Source organism: Macrotis lagotis, chromosome X (assembly GCF_037893015.1).
Source record: "Macrotis lagotis isolate mMagLag1 chromosome X, bilby.v1.9.chrom.fasta, whole genome shotgun sequence".
Lineage (NCBI taxonomy): Eukaryota > Metazoa > Chordata > Mammalia > Peramelemorphia > Peramelidae > Macrotis > Macrotis lagotis.
This window is the reverse complement of record NC_133666.1, coordinates 689,508,948-689,521,750: the sequence shown is the minus strand read 5'-3', so window position 1 is coordinate 689,521,750 and position 12,803 is coordinate 689,508,948. Positions and strand designations below refer to the sequence as shown.

General features: G+C 41.8%; 1 pseudogene; it reads right to left on the bottom strand.

The window, feature by feature from the left end:
* Nucleotides 1–1,703: 1,703 nt before the first annotated feature.
* LOC141501854 (peroxiredoxin-6 pseudogene) lies at nt 1,704–2,378 on the bottom strand (annotated as a pseudogene).
* Between the last annotated feature and the right edge of the window lie 10,425 nt (nt 2,379–12,803).

Genomic DNA, 12,803 nt, shown 5'->3' with positions numbered 1-12,803 from the left:
TTATCATGTTCATTTTTTGCATGAATGTTGCCTTGATATCTCTTATTTTTCTTGAACATATCTCATGTCTTTTTTATTCTAGTGTTTTCTCCTATTTCTTTGTCTTGCTCATTTAAGAAAACATTTCTCTGGAATCTGTATTTACCTGATGTTTCCCTTTCTTCTTTCTCTTTTACTTTGCTTCCTTCCTCAGCAATTTGCCAAGTCTCATCAGATAGTCATTTTACTTTCTTACTTCTCTTCTTTTGGGATTTTTTTTGGATGCTGTTTTCTGTACAGTATTGTGAAGCTCTCTCCATTGCTCTTCAGGTACTCTATCAACCAGATCTAATCTCTGTTCATCACTTCCACTTCATATTCATGAAGGGTGTTATTTAGATCATACCTACGTGGTCTGATGATTTTCACTGCTTTCTTCAATTTAAGTTTGAATTTTGCAGTAAGAGGCTTACAGTCAGCTTCGGGTCTCATTTTAACTGATTGTATAGAGTTTATTACCCTTTGCTTGCAAAGGATATAATCTATAGGATTTTGATATTGGTTATCTTATGATGTCTATGTTTAGAGTTCACCCTTTGAGTTGTTGTATGAAAGGGTGCTATGACCAGTGAGTTATCATGACTAAATTCTATTCATCTCTGCCCTCCTTCATTTTATACTCCAAAGCCAAACTTAACTATTATTCTAATTATCTTTTGACTTCATACTTTAGCATTTCAATACCTTATGGCGAATGTGACTTTTTTTGATGTTATTTCTAGAAGATTCTGTAGCTTTTTTTTTTTAGTTTCAAAAAGCTTTTATTGGTGGCTCCCCTAAAAGGCAAAATATCAGAAAACAGAAAATTATCCACTGCAGAGATATCATTTTATAATAAAGAAATAGTATCTTTATCCCTTTCTTTCCTGCTAGTATACATACTTTCATCTTATTATGACAATTAAAAGCAGTTTTCCATGTCTAATATATGACTTGTTTAAAAAGGTACCCATTAATTATGACTGTCCACCAATGCAGTTTCTTTCTCCATAGTCTCAACCACAAGCTGTAACATAATTAGAAAGCTCTTTTGCTCAATCTAGTAAAAATATTTTAACTGTATCCTGCTTTCCTCCTATCTGTTAGAAAGATAAGAATCTCCAATTTTTTTCTATGTTTAGAACACTCAACAATTGAGGGAAAAAAACCCACTATCTGAAATAGTTAAATGATTACAAATCAATGGTCATAAACTTAGGGAGGTGAAACTCAAAATCAGACAACCAGACATGTTAAACTGCCTCCTCCCTCAAGTAGATAATTAGAAAAAGAAATGATTTGTCTATTAGGCCAGATAAAGAAATTCTACTCCTGTAATGCTCTGAGGTAACCCCCTTTCCCAAATACCAATGATACTATGGCTGATGATGGAGCTTGGAACAGAGCTCACAGTTTAAGTCTCAAACAGAGAAAGTCAGCAGAACGACAAGGGAGTTCAATGACCCAAGTGATGTGCTGGTAAAGGCACAAGGAGAGGAATCACAGGTAACTTTTAGTGCCTTTTCATTTAACAAGCCACACATTAGTAGAGCAGCCCAAAGACTCCTGACTTTCCATCACTCTGAGATGCTTAAATCAATTACTGTAGAAGACTTGATTGGCAGGCTGGCATCCCCTCTGGAAGAGATCATCAAGGGAGCCCCAGCAGGTCCTGCTGGAGTGAGCTACGGCTGAGGGGTGTACCGTAGGTATTTCTTGCCTGAAGGGAGCTCCTTGGTGAAGACCCCTTTAGGAAACAGTTGTTTAGCCTACTCTTCAGAGATAGTTGGAATAACCATTACGCTATCTCCACATTTCCAGTCAACAGGAGTAGCAGCCTTCTTGTATGCTGTCAGTTGAAGGGAATCAACCACTCTGAGGATCTCATCAAAGTTCCTGCCAGTAGTTGCAGGGTAGAGAATAGATAGCTTCAACTTCTTATCTGGGCCAAAAATAAATACCACTCAATCTGTCACTGGCATGCCCTGCCCATCCCGCTCATCTGGGTCTAACATACCCAACTTGATGGCAAGGTCCCGTTTGTGATCATCAATGATGGGGAAAGGCAGCTCCTCCGAGGCTCATCACCATTGTGTGCATTGATATCCTTACTCCAGGCAAGATGGTCTTGGACAGAGTCAATAGAAAGAGTGATCATCTTAACATTCCACTTGGCAAATTCTGGGGCCAGTTTGGCAGCTCGGCCCAGCTCTGTTGTGCACACTGGAGTGAAGTCCCGAGGGTGGGAGAAGAGAATGCCCCATGAGTCTCCGAGAAAGTCGTGGAGGCAGATGCGGCCAGTTGGTGGTGTCCGCCTCGAAGTTGGGGGCCTCCTCTCTGAGCAGCAGCCCTCCCGGCATGGGGGCGGTGCACGGGAGAGGCCTTTTCTTAGAACTGATCAACTCTGGGCTCTTCAGCATCAGTGTTTTGCTTTGGATTAGAACAGATACCATCCTGTCATTTTGGAGATCATACTCAATACTTTTCTCATCCTTCTATTGACTCTGAGGCTACTCCTTTTCTTCTTTTGTTTAAACTGGACAAATTTTTATTGTGGGTGAAGAAGGATAACTGGACACAGTTTAGATGATTCCAGTCTTATTGACAACACGTAAAGCATCATAATTTGGACCAAACCGGACATAGGCCTTCTTCTCCCTGCCATCAGTGTGTCGACCTAAGCCACATAGATAACAGCTTCTTTACTGCCTGCTTGATCTGAGGCTTGTTGGCCTTGACATCCACAATGAAGACTAGGGTGATGTTATCCTCAGTCTTGTTCATAGCAGACTCAGTGCTCAAGGGAAACTTAACGATAGCATATTATAATCAAGCTTGTTTCTCCAAGGGGCACTTTTTTGAGGGTATTTGGGCTGCCTTTGAAGTCTTAGTGTCTTGGATCACTGGAAGATGGGGGGGTTGGATCTTCTTTTTGTGGCTATAGGGTCACCATTCAAAATGACTTTCTTGGCCTTCAAGACCTTGATCTTGGTTTCTGTCTGGAGCAGGGGCAGTTGGGATAGTTGCTTCCTTCTTCACTTTTTGTGCCATCTTGGGGGAAAAGTCATTCTATTTCTTCTGAGGGACTTTTGCCCACATAAGTATATGTAGTCAGCAATTAGGTGGCACAGTGGATCGAGCCCTGACCTTGGAGATAGGACAGGAATTCAAATGCAGCCTCCAGACACTTGCCACTTATTAGCTATGTGACCTTGGGCAAGTCACTTAACCCTGACTGCCTCACATCCAGGGCAATCTCCAGTCATCCTGATCCATATCTCGCCACTGGACCCAGATGGCTCTGGAGGAGAAAGTGAGGCTGGTGACTTAGCACAGTCCCCTCTCATTCAAATCCAATTCATGTGCTTTTCATGGCATCACCTCCCTGATGTGGTCTTCTTTGAAAATGAAGGACAAACATTAGTATATGTAGTGATTGCCTAAATGAAATTCACCCATTCCTGTTCTTTGAAATTCACTGACACTCAAGCTACTGATGTTTAATCTTTCCATCTCTTGTTTGCTCACATCCAGTTTACTTGGGCTCATTTAGTTTACATTCCAGATTTCTTTGCCCTGTTGATCTTTACAAGCATCAGAACATTTATAGTTGAGCTTCCTTTAGGTTTTGGTCCAACCACTTCATTCTTTCTGGAGCTACTGCTCTTCCCCAGTAATATGTTAGACACCTTCCAACCTGAGGGGCTTGTTTTCCATTATCATTTTAATACTGCTTATGGGGTTTTCTTGGCAAGGTACTGTAGCAGTTGGCCATTTCCTTCTTAGATGGATCATCTTTTTTTCAAAATTGGATGTTGTGACTTGTCTATCTTGGGTAACTTTGCATGACATACATGCATGACATAGCTCATTGTTTCATTGAGCTCCCCAAGCCCTTCCTGCCATGACAAGGCAGTAATCCTTCCTACCCTACTTTATATTTAACATCTTTGTACATATTTGTAATCATGGCCCTCTTAGAGTGTGACTTTTTAAGTTGGGTTTATCATCCATCTTAGTACTTGTCTCCCCAGCACTGACACTGAGCTTGGCTTATAGTCATAATAAATATTTATTGATTGATTTCATTGAATCGAGGGAACTTAGGAAAACAGATATTATAATTTCTTTTCTTGTTTATCTTAAGCTAGCAAGCATTTCTTAAGCACTTATTCTTTGCCACTCCCTGTACTAAGCATTGAAAGTACAAATAGAAGCAAAAAGAAAGTCCCTGCCTTCAAGAGAGTTGGATTCTAATGGATGGAGACAACATACAAAAGGGGGTGGGAAGCACAGGTGCCCACTCGTTCAGGAGTGTGAAGGAGAAAGACGTTGGAGAAATAGGAATGGGGTCCAACAGGAATGGAGGAGTGAACAAGGTAGTCTAGGGACCTTTCCTTAAAGGACAAGTTCAGAAAGCAAATGACCGATCAGAGGAAGGGGCTGCAGAGGTGGAAGGATTTTCTGGAAGGAGTCAGCTCTTAGTGCCACATGGAGAAGACACTTCTATGAGTTTCAGTATCTCCATATCCTTGTAAAAACTTTGAAAAAATATTTTTAGCTATAGATATGGTTCCTTTATCAGTTATTATCTTTCACTTGCTGGCACGATTAATCTGAGTTTTTATCAAAGAATGCACTTTAATATTGTTTGGTTTGTCACCAATTTCATATATTATGACTTGGTAGTTTCCTGGTTTTTTTTTTTGTATTCTCTTACTTTGATTGATGCACTCATGATCTTGCCTCAGTTTGCCTACTTCTTTCACTTGAGAAATAGGCAGCCTATTCATGCCTATAGGAATCCATAGGGTTGTTGTCATTTCTATAAATATGCCATCTAGTATCTACCCAATTCTCTCTCTCTCTCTCTGTCTCTCTCTGTCTCTCTCTCTCTTTGTTTTTTAGGTTTTTGCAAGGCAGTGGGGTTAAGTGGCTTGCCCAAGGCCACACAGCTAAGTCATTATTAAGTATCTGAGGTCAGATTTGAACTCAGGTACTCCTGACTCCAGGGCCGGTGCTCTATCCACTGCTCCACCTAGCTGCCCCCCCGCCCCCTTTTAATTAAGTTTTGTTCTCCTGTTGTCTTTTGGATCATCCAGCAGATACTCCTTTTTAGTGTTACCAAAGATAGCATAGAGACAGGAATTCTGCCCCTGAGAGTTACTATTTTGGTGACCACTGAGTCACTTAGCCTCTTTGGCTTCAGTGTTTTCCTTAGTAAAATGAGAATAACAATAGCTGTTATTGTGAGATGCAGATGAAACTGCATAAATGCTGTGCAAACTTGAAGGTGTTGTCTATAACTGCCAGTTTGTATTACTTTTGTTGTGGGCTAGGCCTGCCTCAGAGTGACTGGTGCTTCAGGATAAGTATTGGAGTGAAATGAAACACTCAGGCCATCTAATGGCCAACAAAAGGAAGTTTCTTTAGCCAAAACTTGAAGAAGGATGTAGCACTTGATTCATTCATTTGCTATGGAGGCAAGCACCTACTCCGAACTAACTTTTGCATTTGATCTCCAGGAAGCTACATTGAGTGGTTCAATCCCTGGTCTCCTGGGTTTAGTCATTTAGATTAGTCTTGTTAAGGGAGTTTGTTAATATTTTTTTGCAAGGCAATGGGGTTAAGTGACTTGCCCAAGGCCACACAGCTAGGTCATTATTAAGTGTCTGAGGCCCGATTTGAACTCAGGGCCTCCTAACTCCAGGACTGGTGCTCTAACCACTGCATCACCTAGCTGCCCCATCAGCAAGGGAGTTTGTCTGAATGTTGTCTCATCTTGATTCTGCCGATCTACAGGTTTCCTCTCCCCCAAACTACTTTGAATTTGACTACTTGGAATACATTTTTACTTATTGCCTTTGTCTTTCTGCTGTCCATATTTCTATATGGACTTGCTTCCTCCATTAGAATATGTAAGTTCATTGGGATCTGGGATTGTTTCCTGTCTTGTCCTTTATCCTGGAGCATAGTTGGTCCTCAGTACAGGATTGTTGGTTGAATGTTTAAATGTACAGAGGTTTAGTGACAGTTTTCACATGATCACATTCTGGAATCCAGGACATGGAATCCAAGAGGCCAAGGAGCTTTCTGCTCTGAGTGCCCTGGTTTCTGACAGAATTTCATATTATTTCATCTTAATGGCAGTTGAGTTATTCAGACTCTTCTAAGAAATTAGTAATAAGCAGGAAAGGGGTTTCCACCAAGACAAGAGTGAATACATGAATAGGGACTAGAGCTCCCTTAATGAAGGCAGACTGGCACCTTCTTTGTAACATGTTCCTAGAATTGTCTAGTATACTGAGGACTTAAGTCACTTGCCAGAGAAGGGTTTCCAACCCCAGACTTGCTGGCCTCCAGGTTAGCTCTTTCTCTACTGTATCACTAGATGCTTATTCAATTTTATAGTAAACAAAACCTAATTGTCTCTAATTTCTAATTTTGTAGATGGTAACACTAAAGAAAATTCTCTTTTTTCAATTACCTTTGGGAGTAATCAATGATTTCTTGTTATAACATAGTTCACTATTTGAATGTTTGTTTATTATCTATGATGTTAGGAGAGACTAAGAATAGTGACTGGATCTGTGATTTCATATGGAAGAGCACCTTGTTGCAGGTTAGCACTGTCTTCAAGAATTGCTTAGGTCTTTGGGTGGTGAAGGGACTTGTCCAGAGTCACTTAGCCAATGCAGGAGAGGTGGTGGACCTCCTGGTTCTGATTCAGTCCCATCCCACCACTCCAGGCTGTCTCACACAGCTGGCAATGGAGCAGGAGATTTGGATGTGTTTGAAACCAAGCTCTAACTTTTTGTAATCATCTCCACTTGGCAAAATGTCATATTTTGGTCTTTTTTTAAGTTGTTGAAGTTTAGTTTGCCTTTATTTTCATAGCTGAGAGTTTCTGTCTTGTCCATTCAGGGTGAACTGCACAAAGAAGTCTTTGTTCCATCATTGTTTAAGTCTGAGAGCAAACACAAATGGGTTTTCTTATTAACCCAGTGTGACTGGCAGCTCTTCTCCTGGGTCCCCTGTAGGACCCAGGAACTTTTGTTCCTTTTTCATTTGTTATTTTACTATTGGTGATCTAAGAGGAAAATAGCCATTTATTTTGGAGAGGAATTTTTCCCATAAATGTCAAACTGAGGTAATGTTGGAGTCTTATGTTTCCATGGAAACTAAGGACCTGTGGGCATGAGTGGCTTCTTGAAGCCAGGCTCTGTCTGTGTCCTTAGGCAGGAAGTCTGGCTCCGAGGGGAAGGCCTGCGGCAGTAGGGGAACTAGAGGCCATGAGGACTCATCCCTGGATGTGAGTGAGCCTTCTTCGGGTGACTTTGGGCTTTCAAAGTCCTGCTTGAAGAAAGCTGCTAGAAAGGTTTTTATGGGATAGAAACACAAGAAAATGTTCGAGGATCTGTCAACTCAAGGCATGTCTTTAGCTGATGATTCCCATGGAATCACCAGGAAGGATACTTCATGGCTTTAAGGGAAATGGGAAAGCATTTTAGCTCATTTTGGTTTGAAAGTGACAGGGCTTTTGATGGCATTGACTGTTTTTTGTACTTAAAAAATCCCTCTCAGGACATTCAAGTTCACTGACTCAGACAATATGTGAAATGGAAATGACATGACCTCAAGTCAGTCCCAGACCTGGGCTAAGTTCTGCAAGGACAGTCCTGGGCAGAGAGAGAAAGAGAGAGAGAGAGAGAGAGAGAGAGAGAGAGAGAGAGAGAGAGAGAGAGCGAGCTTCTTATCGACTGAGAAAACTTTGACTCTTAAATGCTGCCAACTTGCTTTTGTGAGAGTTTAATTTGGGAGAAACTCCTGGGAGAAGCAGGGAGAGGGCTCAAGACAAATTTGGAAGAGAGAAAGCAAACCTTGGCATAGTAGATAGGAGGTCTTCCTGGAGCCACACCTGGGTGGAGAGGTTGACTCCTACCATGTCATTCCTGTGTCTGTCATCTAGCATCTAGGCAGCATAGTGTGTAGAGCACTGGCCTTGGAATCAGGAGGGAGGGAGTTTGAATGCAGCCTCATACATTTGATACTTGTTAGCTGTATGACCTTGGGCAAGTCACTTAAGCTTGCCTGCCTCAAATCCAGGGCAATCTCCAGTCATCCTGATTCATATCTGGTCACTGGCTGCAGAGGAGAAAGTGAGGCTTGTGACTTGGTACAGCCCCCTTACTCTAATCCATTTCATGTGCTTGTCATGGCATCACCTCCCCTGATATGGTCTTCTCTGAGAATGAAAGTAAACATTATTTTTGGTCCCAAGAGTGGACTTCAGCTAGTTAAATGATACCACAGGCTGAGCCCTGGATCTGGAGCCAGGAAGTCTTGAATTCAAATTTGGCCTTTTACTTCTCAGCTGGGTGACCATGAGCAAGCCTCTTCAGTTTTGTTTGCCTCAGGTTCCACATCTGTAAAATGGAGACAATCATTGCATCTACCTCCCAGGGTTTCTGTGATGATAAAATGAGATATCTGTAAAAGTGGTATAATGCTATATAATTGCTAACTATGATTGTAATTATTTCTCCCGATGAGATCATTCTCTCTTGGTTGAGCTGAGATTTTATCTTATTCCCAAGTGAAAGAGCACATTTCCTCCGGTGTAATCTGTTTCCCTTAATTTATGTAACCTCCCCAATTCCTGTTTACTGATTACTTTGATAAAAAGGTTTATTACTGCACCCCACCCTGCCCCCTTCCCCCATTGTCAAGTATATAATCAACATTGGGTAGAAGAAAGCTACACTAACTAGAGCATCTTGAGTGTGAACATCCCCTTTAGAGTGTTCAGGGAAAGTGGCTCTTTTGAACACCTAAAAGAGCATATCTGAATTGTGGTTGAGAGGTATAATGATAGCTAGGTAGTCCGGTCCCCCTCTTAGAAATAGGAGAGTGAAGGAGTGATCACTTGACCAAGGTTGCATCAGATCCTGCTTGCCCTTCTCTGCTAAACTACTAGAGGGAGAGCCAAGACCTTTCTCCCAATCTTCACTAGATGGGAATTGCAGTTTGTCTTTGGAGCCCTAGAATGGGGCAGGAACCAGATTCTAGACATCCCATCTAGGTATGTCCCATGTGAGCTAGCCACTTTATGTTAAATGCATTCCTTTAAATGCAGAGGACTGTAGTTGGGAGAGAGCAGTTTCAATTGAATGATGAGGGTGGAAGAGGGTGAGGGAGAGGAAGTGGAGCCATAGATGGTGGATAGTTTTCTTCAGATTAGCCACAAACAGGAAAAGATATACAGGACAATAGCTGGCATATTGGATAGATGGTCAAATGAGGATTTTTTTTTAAGATAGGGAAACCTGAATGTGTGTGTGTGTGTGTGTGTGTGTGTGTGTGTGTGTGTGTCTGTGTAGCAGGGAGTTCCCCTCTAGCCAAGGAGAGATGGAAGGTTTGTGAATGATGTTCTGGAGAAGATGGGATGCACCAAGGTCAGGGCTGTATACAAAGGGCTCAGCCTTGAGAAGGCTCCTAAGTCCCCAGCCTTACCTACAGTCCTCTACATTTGAAGATAATTTTAAAAAGCTGTTTGCAGTCTTCTCTAATGGTCTTCATAAAGACAGTCAGACTCTGAACCAACTTTCCCAACTCACAAAGAATATAGATGGAAATGCATTTAACATAAAATAACTGACTCAGATGTGGCATGCTTAGGTGGAGATCTGATGTGGAATCTGGTTCCTGCTCCATTCTAGGTCTCCAAAGACAAACTGCAGTTCTCACCTAGTGGAGATTAGGAAACGAGTCTTGGCTCTCCCTCTAGTAGCTTAGCAGAGAAGGGTAAGCAGGATCAAGAAAGGTTACCTGTTCACGTGAGATGGGGTGAAGGAAGAGAGGGTGAGGGAGGGGGTCTGGTGAGGTAGTTTTTGGTCAAAGGCTTTAACCTTTTTCAGTGAAGCTGGGCAAGCTTTACAGCGGAGGGATAGGGAGAAAAGCTGCCTTGTTATCTAGGGCATGTTTATTCCAGAGATTCTGGTAGAAGGGATGATTGGCTTTAGAGGAGAGTGTTGATGGGGTTTAGGCTGAGAGGGTTGGGAATATGGAATATAGCTAGTGGGAGACAGAGAATGTCAACTCAGAATGAATTGAGGACAGTGTGATGGGGGGTAGAAGTATGTTCATCTTTGAAGAATGAATTTAGGTAGGTTATTTGTTCCTGGAAAGAAGACCTTGATGTCCAAAGTGTGTGTGTGTGTGTGTGTGTGTGTGTGCCCATGATGCTCAGTGTTCTGTCTTGGGTCCTTTTTTCTCCCTCTGCACTACTTTATTTGGTGTACCCATCAATTTCATTACCATCTCTAATCTGATGATTCTCAGATTTACCTTTCTTTCCTCATCCTTTCTGCTGACCTCCACTCTCACATCTGCAACTGTCTTTCAGACATCCAACATCTCAAAACTTCTCAAAAAGAGACCTCTTAAGCTAAACATATCCAAAATAGAACTAATTTTCGTCCCCCCACCAAAATCTCCCCTACCTTACACTTCCTATTACTGTAGAGTGTGTCCCTCCTCCCAGTCCCCCAGCATCAAAAGCCTGGAATCATCTTGGACTCCTCACTACCTCTCACCCCTCACACCCAGTATGGTGCCAGCGCCTGCCCATTTCACCCCTGCAGCATTCCCCTCTTATGCCTCTTCTCTCCTCTGACACCGGCCTACTTTGGTACAGCCCCTTATCACCTTATACCTGGATTAGTGCAATAGCCTGTGAGGGGATCAGCCTACCCCAAGTCTCTCCTTGCTCTAGTCCATCCTCCATTCATCCACTAAAGTGATTTTCCTACAGTGCACATTGGATCTTCTCTCTCCTTCTCCTTCATCCTACTCAGTCAACTCCAGCAGCTTCTCATCCTCTCCAGTATCCACTACCAAGGCATTCAGAGTTCTTCCTCATCTAGCCCCCTTCTATGCTTTCAATCTTCTTATGCTGTCCCCAGTGGAAGAGTCCTCAATGATACCGGCTTGTTCCTGAACAAGACTGCCTATTTCTTGACTCTTGACTGTCCCCTGTGCCTGGTGGGCTTTCCCTCCGTCCTCAGCCTCTTCCTTGATTCCCTAGTTTCCTTCAGTTTTTCTCTAGTCTCATCTTCTGTCACCTTCCCTTTTGTTGTCTTCTTTGTTGTCTTTTGTTGTCCCCTTTGTAGTTCCCTTGTTGTCTCCTCCCCAGTCCACTGGGAGCTCCCTGAAGGCAGGATCTTTTGCCTCCTTTTCGTATCCTCTGTGCTTAGCACAGGGCCTGGCCCAGAGCAGGTTCTTCCTCAGTGTTTGTTGACCGACTGTGTGTGTCTGTGTGTCTGTCTGTGTATCTGTTGTTAGTCTGTTTCTCTCACACACAATATGCATATATATATATATATCAGATATAATATAAAGGTAAGTTATACAGCTATGGATAGGGAGAAGTGCTGAACCTATGATTTCACTGATAGAAAGAACTCCCTAGTGAGCAAACTCCTCTACTCTCTACCACAGAGTGTGTTAGCAGTCAGTATGTAGAGGCAGTTGATTCCCCCAGATTTCCAGCTTTCCAGAGCACTGAGAAGATGAGCTATGGTCAGAGGGTGCCTCTCTCTTTACTCTCCCACACCAAGTCTTGCATATGGACAAATGTGACAAGGGAATCTGAGAGGGTGTGGAGGCTGCATGTGAAAGGTGGTACTTGAGTCTGGCTTTGAAAAATAGTAAAAATTTGAGGAGGTGGAAGAGAAGGAGTCCCTTTAGGGTTATGTGGACAGAGGCATTCTACTTTTTAAGGACAATTAACAGAAATTATTTGCAACATGGGCATCTCTCTTTCTAGATCTCAGTTTCCTCTTTTCCCCAGTGAAGAGACTTTACTAGCTGATCAACAGCATCCTGGGATGCCTATATTTAACTTTTAGATAACCTTTGAGGATTGTCATGATTATCTTAAATTTTTAATCACTTCAAAGAAGATCCTAAAAATGAATGCTGTATATAAGGATAAATTGGAAATGTAAGCCAAGGTTTTAATCAACTGAATTTGTAATTATAATTTCTTCATCTGTTTGCTGGAACATTGAAAGTGTCCTAGCTTCTCTCTAATATGAAAACTTTTTTTTTCTGATTTGGCAGCAGAGGGAGCTATAAGAGTGAGTTTGTATTAGTTTCTTTTCAAAGGGATATGTTTCTTGACTTTCAGTACCCACCAATTTTTTGTACTGTGTGACTTGGGTCTAATGATGGATTTACATAATCACAAATCATGTTGAAGATCATGGAGGAGCATCATTTACTAATATTTTCTCTAGATTGAGAAGACTGAAGGTCTTCATGATAAGGAACTCACATCCTGCTTTAGCCAAACAGAGGGGTTGTGTACAGCACACAAAGGATGGGGTTTCATTTGATATTCTTTAATATTAGCCCATTGGAACTTTGCATAAGGGGAAATTACAGAAATAGCAAGAGAAATTCACAAATATTTCATATTGCATTTCTATTAATATCAACCATGAAAATAATTTAGCAAATTAGGTTTTTAGTTTGGTGTAAGCAGGAAAAACAGCTAAAAGAACATTAAAAATGTGCCTGTTTTGTGTTTTTAGAGGTTATCTTTTACAATATTGCCATACCTAATGAACTAACTTTCTCTTTTGGTCCATGCTTCCCCCTTCCCCTGACCTCCCCCTTTGTTATTAATTTTAGGTAATTTGCTAGCTGTGGGACCAGGAAGAGGTCTGAAGTCAGAATATTAGCCTATGACAGAGCTGGTGACAGATTTTTTTGGTGGAACT